This window comes from Lycium barbarum, chromosome 1 (assembly GCF_019175385.1).
Source record: "Lycium barbarum isolate Lr01 chromosome 1, ASM1917538v2, whole genome shotgun sequence".
NCBI lineage: Eukaryota > Viridiplantae > Streptophyta > Magnoliopsida > Solanales > Solanaceae > Lycium > Lycium barbarum.
The window spans coordinates 133034942-133048577 of NC_083337.1; the positions used below are offsets into that span (position 1 = coordinate 133034942).

Below are 13636 nucleotides of genomic sequence, written 5' to 3' on the forward strand. Positions count from 1 at the left end.
TCATTTTTTCTTGGTACATATTTTGAATCGCCAATTTTGAGTCATTCGCTATTCAATTTTGGTAACTAGTCCGCGTTTGTAAGTAGTTATTCAACTTTGTTAAGTTCGAGAAGTTTAGTTAATTAATTGGAAAATAATTTGCCTCGAATTTTTTCAAAACCAGTTAATTTCTGATTTATGTTTAATTTTGTTCAGTTTTGTAATTTATGGCTTCAATTAAAAGATTTTGGTAACAATTTAAATCAATTTGGCTAGCTCTTCAATGACGTTGGCCACATTTGCAAAGTGCTCAACACTTAGTATTTAAAAAAAAAAAAAAAACTTCAGTTTTGTTCACCCAATCCGCGCGTGCCACGTGGGCATGACGCGAATCAAGCCTTTCTTTCGATCTGGGTCGTCTAGCTATTTAATCCAATGGTCCTCTCTTTTCCCCTTTGTTTTTTCTTTATATATATATTCCTTTTCATTTTCATTTAAATGTTTCTTTTAATCTGGACCATCGATCAATATTTGATCAACGACCCAAATTAAATCCCCCACCTTTAATCCCATCCAATCCCCAAAACATAGAAACCCCAGAGCCCTAATAGACTCACCTCTCCCATCGTCGCCTGCTCCCATCTTCTCCTCTCTTCTTTTTCCTCTTTCCCCACGCCAAAGGACACCATGGCAGACGAAGCCCATATCCCTCTCGTCCTTTCCTCACTATTCACAACGTCACCATGGTACTCGAAGCCATGGAAAAGCTTTCACTACGCCGAATCCTCAACGAGTAAGTACTCTATCTTTTCCCCTTTTTTTCTTTCTGTCTCATCAACAGACCCCGCCCCCTCTCCGTCCATTTTTAAAAAAAATTCAAAATCGAACCCAACCTTCAAAATTTCGTGTATAAATAGAGGCTCTTGGTGCTTCCATCTGGAGGTTTTTTTTTTTTTTTTTTGGTTGGTCTAAGTTTTCAGTCTTGGAAGTTTTAAAAAAAAAGTAGTAAACTCTGAAGCTTTTTTTTTTTAAGAAAGTTTTAGCCAAAATATCTCTCTTCTAAGTTCCTTTCATTTCTCGTTTGAGTTTCGAATCTAGGGAATCAAAGTTGAAATCAATTCAAACACTCTTGGACCCATTTCGTTGCTCAAAATCAGGTAAACTCGCTTCCCTTTTCTCTTTTGCTTTTTAATGTTTTTAGCCTGAAAATGTTACTCATCGTCGTTCTTATTTTATCATTTTATACGGTTGAAATCCCCACTGTAATATGTGTTATTCGTTGAGACGGTTGAAATCCCGACTGAAATATATATTATTTTCTGATTTAGTTACCCCTGATTGAAGAATGTGATTTGCTTTTTTCTGTTATTGTATATTCTGTCACTCTATGTTGGTTTAGTTGGTTTTATTTTCGAGATTGAAGGAGGGGCATATTAATTTCAGTTTGGGTCTTAGTTTAGATTCAGTCACTTTCTTTTGTTTATTCTGATTTGCTTCATTTCGGATGGATAATAATTAAGAATTTAGAAATTTTTCTGAGTTGAATATGCTACGGTTCCCTGAAAATGAATTTGTGCAAGATCGAAACTCGGATAATTATAAGGTTTTGCGTTTACATGAAATATTTAACGTTTACATTATTTCACTAAGTGGAAGTAATATAAGCATTTGAGTATTAAGTAATTTTCTATCGTTTCTTTTAGAACCTTTCTTAAAAAATAATATTTCTTTAAGTTAATGACCTTTCTTTTCTACATCACTTTCTAAACGAGTTATATTTTAGCTAATCTTTTCTAAATAAAATATTTCTTTAAGTTAATAACTTTTCCTCCCTAAATTGCTTTTTTTAAACAAGTTATATTCTTTTCTAGCCAAATGTTTAAAATCTGCCGGTAACCGCTTTTGCGGATTTCCTGAGATGCCTAATACCTTCCTCGGGAAAGCATTAAAACCCTTACCCTTTCTTTGGTACTAAAAGTTTTCTTTTCCATAAATAAATCTTTTTTTCAAAATGGTTTCCTAATTCCATAAAAATTAGGTGGCGACTTTGTTTTCATACAAAGAGCCAAGTTATGGTTACGCTTTTATACGCAAGTGTAAAAGCATATCGTACCATCTGTTGGGCAAAGATCCGGGACGGGTGGCACTTAAACTTCGCGAGTCACCTTGGGTTGTCCTACCGAGACGTCGATATTTACGTTTGGAGTACATGTGTACACAGCATATGCATGGCATTGCATTGCATTCATACATTATTGCATTGCATTGCATCACAGATTATATTGAGATGAGTTGGTATTATTACTTTTGCTGTTGAATTCGGATTGGATATATTGAGACTTGGTACATTTGGGATTAGGTTCTCTACTTGGGCGATGACGTGTACTTGGTTTCGATTATATTTGACTTATACTTGTTGATTTATCTGCCTATCTTGATTTATTGCCTGAATTATGTTAGCTATACTTAGTCGGCCGATGATACCTACCAGTACTGTGATTTTGTACTGATCTACGCTTGTTGCATTCTTTTATGGATGCAGAGCATTAGACGGGTTCCACTCTTTCCCTCGTGGCTGATTGACGAGGCTGTTGTCGAGTCATTCCAGGGTGAGCATGATGACGGCCGCTACCCGGATGTTCTTTCCTTTACCTACTTGTCTTACTCTTATTTCGAGACAGTTGTATTATGAGACTTTATCATCTTTCAGGCTTGTAGTATTTAGTTAGTGCTCTTGTATGAATTAGACCAGATCTATGGGGTTGTATTTAGTATTTCCGCTCTTTATCTTGTATGGATGAATTGAGACTTATTCTATATTTATTTCTTCCGCCTTTACTTAAATTGGTTATATTGGAATAAGGGTTCGCCTATCACGGTGGGAATAATAGGTGTCCGCACAGCCTAGTAAAATGGGCCGTAACATATTTTGTCCAATTCCAAACTTCCAGCCACTAGTGCAAGTGTTTGGGAGTGCTATGGAACCTTGGGGAGTGACCGGTCTTAATGATTTGCAACGGTGTCGGGCCAAAATTGCTTTCAAACAGCGGCTTGCCACGACGCAACGATTTAATTCGATAAGTTGATTATATCTTTTGTTCAATTTGTGATTGATATTGTTAACATTTTCCAACACCTTCTATCCTAATCCTCGATATCTATATCTTCCTTTCTAGGATGATAATTGATCAAATGTGCTTATTGCTTTTGTAGAAAAAGGGTGGATGCGATTATTTTCGATGGTGATGATGAAATGTAAGGCCAAGCAAAGAGCGTGATTTGGGGTTGGTTGAAGAAAGTCAAAACTTAGAAGATGGATGGAACAAGGAAAAGATTAATCTTTTGACTCCTTGCTGTGTTGGTGTTATTTTTTGAAATAGAAGGGGCATAATGTATGGTGTGGTTATTGTTAGATGCAGTAGTAGGTATTGTGTTGTGTTTTTGTGTTCTTTATGTGTCTTCTTTGGGTAAAGTTTGGGGTTAATTTTTGTGGACTTTAGTTGTTGGAAGTGGGGTACGGGTCATGGGTTGATTCATGTGGGCAGATTCGACCCGTTATAAAAGAGATCAGATTAAAAAGAAAAAGAAATAAATTCTCTGGAGAAGTTACTACACGTTGAAGTGTAGTGGGAGCAGTTTTTTGGTTAATTGTTGTTCACTTCCCTTTAATAAAGGGATTCTAGTCTTCAACAACGTACAGTAACTGAAAAATAGAGAAGCAAGTTCTCTTCATTCCTTATTCCATATTAACACATAAGAAGACATTTAGTTTGTGGATTATAACTTTGTTTCCAAGAGAATCAAAGTTCGATTTGGGGAAATTTTGGCGGTAAGTTCAACGATTAATCTTCCGTTGCTTTAAAGTACACTATTCGTTGTCCCTGCTCCGTATTCTTTTTACTAACAATGGCATCAGAGCCTATATTTTCCTTGTTGATTTCGCTCTTTGAAGATCAGAAAACCCAAATTTGAAGATGATTGAAATTGTTTTTTTTTTTTTTTAATTTTACTGTTCTTCAATTTCAGAATCGGACTAAACTTTTAAGAAAAAGGGAAATAAGATGTCATAACTGAATATTTAGGGGTGTTTGGTAGGTAGTCAAAATTATCCCGAGACGAATTTATCCCATCTATTGGGATTATTATATATCCTCTAAATGATGGTATAAAATAATCCCAGTATAAGTGGGATAAGAAGGGATATCCCATCTCTTGGGATGGGATGCATTTTATACCTTATTTGGTACAAGATATAAATTTATCCTAGAATAAATTTATACCTTCTACCAAATATGGTGTAAAAAATTAATGCTGGGATATCCCAGCTTATACCATGCACCAAACGACCCCTTATGGTTTACGTATTTCAGACATGGTTTGAAAGTATCTTGTTCTTGTCTTCTGCTATGTATTTTTCCTTTTTTTTTTTTTTTTGCGAAATCATAGGTAAAGAAAAAAGAAGTACCATTTTTTTTTTTCGGCTTCTGCAATAGCCCTACAAAGTTGTTGTACTTAATGGGTCTTCTAATGAAGAAAAAAGAGGCAAGATGTCCTTTTATATATACAAAATATATAATAATTCAAGGGCTCACAATTTAAAAGTCTTGAATGATCTTTGAATTCCATTGTCATGTCTCTTTCACATTTAATGCAAGGACAATTGTTGTCTTTTTTTATTTGTTTTTCACTTGATTCATGAATAATTTTTTTTTTTAATTGTTGGTTTGAAACTCATGGGTAATGGTATTTTTTTTGAAGTACCAGATTAATATTTCTAACGAGAATATGTGTTGACCCATTTGTTCTTTTTACAAAAGTTAAGAGTAACAGTAAGATTGGTCTATGTTGTTATTTTATTTTTTTCAACAAGAATTGATATCTGTCTTCTCTACGTGAACAAGCATTATGCTGCATCATTAATTTTTTGTTGTTGTTAAATCCAAAACAGAATGTGATGCAGTTTCTTAAAAAAAAAAATAGAAAATGGCCCTTAAACATAATTTTGTCTTCTACGATTAATTGTGGCATATGTTGTCACATTGAATGGTAACAACCATTTTGTTTCCTTGTTCCCATTCCAGACATGGCTGGACGGGAACATGCTCGAATTGCTCCAAGTGGGAGTGATGGTAAAAGTGGAGCAAAAGGACGACGTATAAGAATGCGTCGTCGAAGGACTAGATTCAGTAGTGATTCAGACTCTGAGCCTGAAATCATCAAGGATGCTACAAAATAACTTTAGTAAGGAAAGAATTGTGAGAAGGGAAGCAGAAAGAAAATATGTAGAATTTCAAAATTTTAAAATGGACCCATTTGCATCTATACCAAGTCATCTTCGTCTTTTTGGGAGGAAGCTGTCAGAACTAATGTTTCAACATTTTAAATATGTTTCGAGTTAGGATGCCTTGGGAATATTGGACCAATCTTTATTGGATTATTGGAAGGGTCAGTTGGCTGATATTTATCACAAGTTTGGTCCAAATGAACCTAGAGCCTGTTTGGATGGGCTTATGCCTATAAGCTGCAAACAACTTATAGGCTAAAAAAAATAAGTTGGGGTAGTCTAACTTATTTTTTTTTTACTAATAATCTGTTTTCAGCTTATAAGCTGCTTTAGATAAGCTAAGTCAAATGGGCCCAATTATTTTTTTGAGCTTATTTTAAGCACAAAATGACTTTAAGCTGGCCAGTCAAACACTCAAAAAAGCTGAAAACAGCTTATAAGCAACTTATAAGCCAATCCAAACGGGCTCCTATTTGGGTATACACTATTGAACTTGAATCCAAGTGGGAAGAAAAGAAAATAGCAACTAAGATTAAGAAATCTTTGCTACTAAAGACTTGTTCTAGACCCAAATTGAGTCTGATAGTTCCTAAATCTCAGTTTTCTAGACTTTCTCCCAGAAATAAATTGGCTAAACACGTGGCTGAAAGTGTTTTATATCCTAGTCACCCGCGTAATGAGAAGAAAGCCATAGACGAGTAGTATGTGACTTGTAAATTTCTTTTATGAACATATGTTTGTTTATCTCTTTTGTTATACATGCATACATACATACATATATATATATATATATATACATACATACATACATACATACATATATATATATATATATATATACATATACATACACACACACACACACACACACACACACACACACACACACATATATATATATATATATATATATATATATATATATATATATATATATATATATGTGTGTGTGTGTGTGTGTGTGTGTGTATAACAGAATGTTGTAAGGGGATAAGACTAAAAGAATCTGTGTGATTCTAGTCACGAATATAATTAAATACACATTAAGAAATTATTTTAATTTTGGTTAAACATTTAGTTCGTAGATGATGATTGGAAACTTTTGTGACCTTTCGATTTTAAAATAAATGTGAAACCTTTATGAAAATTGATTTGCTTAAATGTGTAGATCACATGCTTTTATTTTAAGGGTAAATATTGATGAGTAAAAACTTGCTTAATTGTCTCAATCAACAGATATGACATCTAAGAGCATTATTGCAGATTTAAACAAGGGTGAGAAACTAAACGGTGAGAATTACGACATCTGGAGTTGTAAAATGTGGTATGTACTGGAAGAGCAAGATGCTCTAGAAGGTATTAACCATGTTTTGTTTCACCCAGAAGAGGGTAACACTGCCCAACACAGAAGAGATCTGGAAACTTACAATGCGTGGAAAAAGAAAGATTCTACTGCACGTGGGATAATTGTGAGTTCTATTGTTGATGATTTCATTCACGAATGTGAGGAATACTCTACTGCTCATGCTATGTAAGCACACTTATGAGTGATATATGGGGGTACTACTGTGACCCGCCTTAGACAGCTGACTATCAAATTTGACAATTACAAGAAGCGTCATGATCACAATGTCAAACAACACCTTAGGGTGATGTCTAATATGATTTCTCAACTTAAAAGTGTTGGTCATGTTCTCTTCGATGAGCAGCAGGTTCAGGCAGTGATCCGATCTCTTCCCAACAGTTGGGAACATTTGAAGGTTAACTTAACCCACAATGATAGCGTCAAAATTTTTCCTAATGTTTCCCGTTATGTCGAGCTTGAAGACAAGCGGCTTGGTGCTGCTAAAACTGTATCTAGTAACTATGTGGCAGAATCAAGTGGTACAAAGTCTTCAGGCTTCAAGCACAAGAAGAATTGGAAAAATGACGGTAACGGTAAGGAGACCGGAGAAGGACCCTCTAAGAAAAGGAACAAGCCAAATCCCAAGAAGGGAAAACAAGCTTTAAGAAGAAAGACAAGAGAAAGATGAAATGCTACAACTGCTATGTTCCAGGGAATTTTGCTCATGAGTGTCCCGAGCCGAAAAAGGTAGCATTTCAAAACACATCTCTAAGTGCTACATATGTTTCTAGCATTGTTTTACTAACTGAATCTTATCCTGTGTAGATTGTAAACTCAGGGGCCACCGACTATGTGAGTCGTGATCGAGAAGCGTTTGTGGAGTTTCGCCGAGTCTCACCTGGATCAAGGTGGATATATGTAGGAAATAATTAAAAGGTTGAAGTTAAAGGCATAGGGACTTGTAAAATGGACTTGTGTGGTGGCCGATCTTTGATGTTGCATGACGTTCTATATGCTCCAGAGATCCGACGTAACTTAGTATCTGTGTCTGTTCTTCTAGATCTTGGTTTCGGCTTAAATTTTAGTCGCAATGGGGTTAGAATTACTCAACATAATGTTTTTTTTTATGATTTTGGACTTAGTCATGATGATTTTATCGTTTTAGATTGTAATCCTTCAACTTATGACTATTATGTTGACCGTTGTAATGACATGTTATTCTAGTAACAGTGATGTTGATGTTATTACATGGCATGCAAGATTAGGTCACATAGGGAAAGACCGGATGAATAGATTGGCAAAGGAAGTGCATTTAGGTCCTTTCTCCAAAATCGAAATGCTAACTTGTGAAAATTGTCTTGCTGGAACGATTACACGTAAACCATTTGGGAAGGCTAAGAGAGAATATTCCTCATTGCAATTAATCCACTCTGATATCTATGGTCCAATGAATGTGATGCCAAGGTTGGGTGCTTTATATTTCATTATATTTATTGATGATTTCACGCGCTTTGGTTACGTCTATTTGATTTCTCACAAATCTGAAGCACTTGAATGCTTTAGAAGATATATGAATGAAGTTGAGAATTAATTAGATAAAAGTATAAAGACTTTAAGAACCGATAGAGGCCGTGAATATTTATCAAAACAGTTTGAAGAATTATGTAATGAAAAAGGCATTACGAGACAGTTAACGATTCCTTACACGCCTCAAAAGAATGATGTAGCAAAAAAGAGGAATAGAACATTATTGGATATGACAAGGTCCATGATGGCGCAGAAAAATTTACCTATCTTGTTCTGGGGAGATGCATTGTTGACTGCGACCTACGTATTGAATAAAGTATCTTTTAAGTCAGCTACTTCCACTCCTTGTGAGCTATGGACTGGTCATAAACCAAACCTGAATGATACGACCTTAGGGTTGTGCTGCATATGTAAAAGATCATTTTGGTAAGTTTGTAAAACTGAGTCCAAAAGGGAAGAAATGTATCTTTATAAGATACTCAGAACACTCCAAAGGGTATGTGTTCATCGGTGAATTAGAAGATGGAAGTATTACTGAAATTGAATCACGAGATGTCACTTTTCTAGAAAATGACTTTCCAAAAAAGATCGAAACAAAGGAAGGAGATCCCCTTTACGAAATGTTGAATTCAGATGATCAAAGAATGTCTTCAAACATGTTTGATAGTCAAATAGATCAAGAATCGGTTCCTGATCCAAGTGGGAGTTTTGAATCCCAAAATCTTTAGAGGAATCTCAATTTCAGCAACATAAGAGTACCAGAAAAGGTATACTTAAACAATCTTATGAGATTGAAGACTACGTTTTCTTAGTATCTCCCACAAAATTGGATGAGCCTAATTCTGTTACTGAGGCTTTGGCAAGCCCTGGAAAATAGGAATGGTGAATAATTGCAAACCCATGGATACTCCTATAGCAAGAGGTAAGACTTTAAGCCTTGAAATGTGTCCAGAGACTGAAAAAGAAAAAGAAGACATGTCTCGAGTTCCATATTCAAGTGCTGTCAGGAGTTTGATGTATGCTATGATGTGTACTCGTCAGGACATTTGTTATGTCGTAGGTCTAGTTAGCAAGTATCAATCCAATCCTGGAAGAGATCATCGGAAAGCTGTGAAGAGGATCTTCTGATACCTGAAAGGAACTGTTGATTATTCACTATGTTATAGTGGAAATGATTTACACTTGAGAGGATATACATATGCTGATTGGGGTTTTGACCGGAACGATAGAAAATCGACACCCGCTATGCTTTCTTACTTAATGGTGGTGCTATTTCATGAAAAAGTAAGAAACAAACTTGCACGGCTCTTTCAACTATGGAAGCTGAGTTCGTGGCTTGTGCATATGCAGTACAAGAAGTTGTTTGGTTAAAAAGATTCTTTGAGCATTTGGGCGTAGCAAATAATTCTCAAGGATCAATGATTTTACATTGTGATAGTCAAGCAGCTATTGCATACACAAAGGATCCTAAGTATCACAGCAAACCTAAATACATTGACATCAAGTATAACTTTGTAAGAGACACAGTAGCAAGTGGAGAAGTAACTTTACAATACATACCTACGCGAGAAATGAGAGCTGATCCTTTCACAAAGGCGATATCTAGAGACCTGTTTGAGAAACATGTTATGACTCTAGGTTTGCGTAGGATATGATTATATTTCTGTATTATAAAATGATTCGGTTGTTATAATATTTTCATCAATATTCGACTCTTGAATTTATGTCCATATTTGATATGCATGTGATGATGTAATTTTATTGATAAATTCTGTCGAACACGTCGCGAGATTAGCTCTCTCACACGAGCAATCGCCTTTTACGTCGAGGAACGTAAAGAGATAAGTTTCACCACCATGTAATGACTTGTTTTGTAAGCCAGATATGAGTTTCTCTAAGAAGATGGATTTGAGGATCATTGAAGAGGGAAGCTCGGGTTAGACATCTATAGGTGTCTAGATCAAAATTTGTACAGTGTTGGAAAAATAAAGAATTAAGCATACGCGCTACTATAAGGTGAGAACACCGTAGCATGTGTTTCGTACCACGTGTACTAAACGACCAATGGGTTAATGGAAGAATGGATCCCTGTTTCTTCATTGTGTGAGACCTAAAAAAGTTACATTAACTTTCCAATGGAATACCCTTTGACCTTTGACTGTTTCTTGATGTTTCAATCAGTGTTGCTACTTTAGCATGTCGCTAATAGCTATGAACGATTCGGCAATGCAGTGTATGTCTAGGAAAGCAGTTGATCTGGAATAGATAGATTTGAGTAGAAAGGGAAGACAACAAAATTAGTAATTTGACTTGTATTCACAGGCCGGCCATTACACTTACCGTAAGGGTGTCAAGTGTAATTGCGGATATAAAGTTAAACATGAACAAAAGGTCGCCTCTTTCGATGATGAGGGATCGGATAACTAGCTATTGAAGTAGCGAATGGTGTCTAGGGTATTACGAGTAATATGGTCCTTATATTTGATAGTGGATTCTTTTCATATGTGATTGAATTCCTATGTAGAGCTCTTGTATAACTCATGATGCTCGCAGGTCGCATAAACTATTTGTTTGTATGAATTATGTGCGTTATTAACATGATAGTGGTTTGGGTCTAGCTCACCATGAGCGAAATGGGAATTTGGAAGTTGGGTATGGGTCATGGGTCGCTCCATGTGGACAGACCTGACCTGTTATAAAAGAGATCAAATTAAATGGAAAAAGAAATAACTTCTCTAGAGAAGTTACTATACGTTGAAGTGTAGTGGACTTGAACACCAGTAATTACCACAATTAATCCACAAGTCACTCTGCACAATTACTGCACACCAACTTTCACCAAGTAACCACAACGGCCATTAACCTTGCACCACCTCCCAACCATTATTGTCGATCACAATTGCTAATTGCCACCAATGCTAGCATTTAGAGTGCGCGTCTTCAAATAAATTATGATTCTCTCTAATAAACGGTGATCCTAATTTTATCTTTAATATTGTTTTATGAATATCTATCTCATTATATTAGTCACTTTTCAGTTTTTTAAAACCGAATTAAGTGAATTTTTTGATAATTGAACTTTGAAATGAATTCTTTACCCACTTGATATGAGAAATTTTGTAGTAACTTTTATTGTATCTTGTATATAGGTTCTTGATATCTAAATATTTAGGTTTAAAAATAAATTTTAAAAAATTATTTAGCTTCAGCAATCAGTCAAATTAATTTTCAAGTTAGAGAAGAGTATATTAAGAGGAATTTTATTATGTGTGAGGTATGTCATATAATACTTGAGTGAGGGACTACAAGTGGACTGTGGTCCGAGAATACCCAAATAATTTCATCCACCAAAGCTCCAACCCATCTTTGAATATAAAAAATACTACAAATACTCTCTTCTTTTTAATTCTTTTTCTTTTCTCGCTTTTTTTTTGTCATAACTTTTTTTTTTTTGGCTAAACCCACCTATCCTTCTTTATTCTTTCTCCTTCACTTAATTTCGTCTCTCTTTGATATTTTTATTTCGTTTTGTTCTATTTTGGATGGTTTTACTGGTTAACTAGTTAAGTAAAAACCACTATTTTTTGTTTTTCTTAAATTATTGGAAAAAATTTAACTTCTTTTTTTAAAAAAAAAAAATTAAGGGCTGAAAAAGATAAAAAATACTTTTCATGATACTATTTTATAGTAAACTCACAGTAGCCGGAAGATACGGATTACTTTTCATTATAATAGTTATTTTGCAATTTAAGAATGTGTGTTTTAATTACCTATTAATAAGTACTTTAACATTTAATATTTTTATATACACGTATATTTATCACATATTAAGATTTATTTACTTGTTCTCTGAAAAAAATTCATTGTTAACTTTTTTAAAAAAAAATAATATTTAATTGTGTAATTATACTTGTGCAACCAAACATGATATTATAATTGCAGTATATAATTATGTTATGGAAAATTAATGCTCCCTCTATCTCAATTTATGTGGCACAATTCGGATTACGAAAAAAATGAACATCAATAATTTGAAAAAACAAATATATACATTTGAAAGTGATGAAAATTATAAGTCACAATAATTGAAAATTCAAAATAAATAAACATAAATGAAAAAATTGCAGTTAAAGAAAAAGTTATTTGTATCTCGAAATTGAAAAAATGTCATATAAATTGAGATAGAGAGGTATGTATTTGCAATTACTATATTATTATGTAGTAAAACCCTCAAAATCAGACCAAAGGAAGAAAAAAAACTATAACCTCCAGGCTCCAAGCCCATATTTGAAGGAGGGATGGCTTAGTGGTTAAGCACCTCCATCCACGACCGGTAGGTCCTGGGTTCGAGTCACACTGGAGGGGAAATGTGGAAACACTATAAATCCTCCTAAAAATGGGAGGGGAAAAAAAAAAAAACATATTTGAAGGACAATAATTCATTTTTTTACTTCCACTTAATTCACGGATAAAAGAATCTTTTATTGGTTTGCCAATTTAAAATGGTGAAACTATTCCAAAAGCAAAATGAAAATGGGCATAGAAATGAAGAACGAAGAGGAAAGAGAAAATGAAGAAAATAAAAAGAAAAACAGAGACAGACAGGGTTGTCAGGTGGGGACCGGCAAACATGCCACTCGTCTAAAAGTAACACTGTCTCACACAACCATTATCAGTTGTGTGAGACATGGAGTAAAATTTGCCGTATATTACAAAGCAGAGAAATATTGGTATGCATGACCGGCCTTTCTTAGGTCTCAAAGGACGTCACTCTGTTCACAATTTTGATTAAAATCAAAACCAAATAAAAAATTTAACCAAATTAATCAAAAAAATTAACATTTAGTTTGGTTTAGTATGATTTGATTTTAAATTTTAAAAATCGATTATATTTAGTTTGGTTATGATTCTATTAAAAAATAATCGAATCAAACCGATAAATTATATACATAAATTTTATAATTATTTATATGTATAATATTAGTTTTTCATAAATAATTATAAATATTTTATACCTTTTAATCATTAATTTAATTTTTGATCTACTTATTTCACATGATTGTTTAAGGCTCATGTTTTAAGAATATGTCCAAGCCCATGTCTTTAAGTCTTTTAACTCTTTTAAGTGTTAAGTGTAAACCTACTAACAGAAGCTCACGTTAGAGTCTAATGTCTTTAACTTAAATTTTTAGCCTTTCTTTGTCAGCCATTTGATTTTAGGTTGTTTCTTCTTCTTTTTTCGAATTTATACCTTTCTTTTTTATTGTGTGAATGGGTCCTAAACTTCTAATGTTTTTCTTATGAAAAGGATAGAGGTTGTAGATTATAGAAGATACTTTAGTAACATTAGTATTTGCTGCAACTCAAGCACATGGTAATGCCCTAATACTTCTTCCGTGGGTAATCCTCCTAAAAAGCAGAAAAGAATAACTCCTTGTAATCGAGACCCTAGCCTTGAGGATAATGGTAGAAAAGCATATAAAGTTTGGATCATTACACAA

General features: G+C 34.2%; 1 long non-coding RNA gene across 2 annotated transcripts; it reads left to right on the forward strand.

The window, feature by feature from the left end:
- The first annotated feature begins 554 nt into the window (after nt 1-554).
- On the forward strand, nt 555-2979 carry LOC132603725 (uncharacterized). 2 transcript variants are annotated; one of them, XR_009568513.1, is made up of 3 exons: nt 555-772; nt 1066-1136; nt 2522-2979. It is a non-coding gene; the product is annotated as an uncharacterized LOC132603725 (long non-coding RNA). The 2 variants fall into 2 exon arrangements; XR_009568510.1 differs by having other exon boundaries at nt 557-772; nt 1078-1136; nt 2522-2972.
- The last annotated feature ends 10657 nt before the right edge of the window (nt 2980-13636 follow it).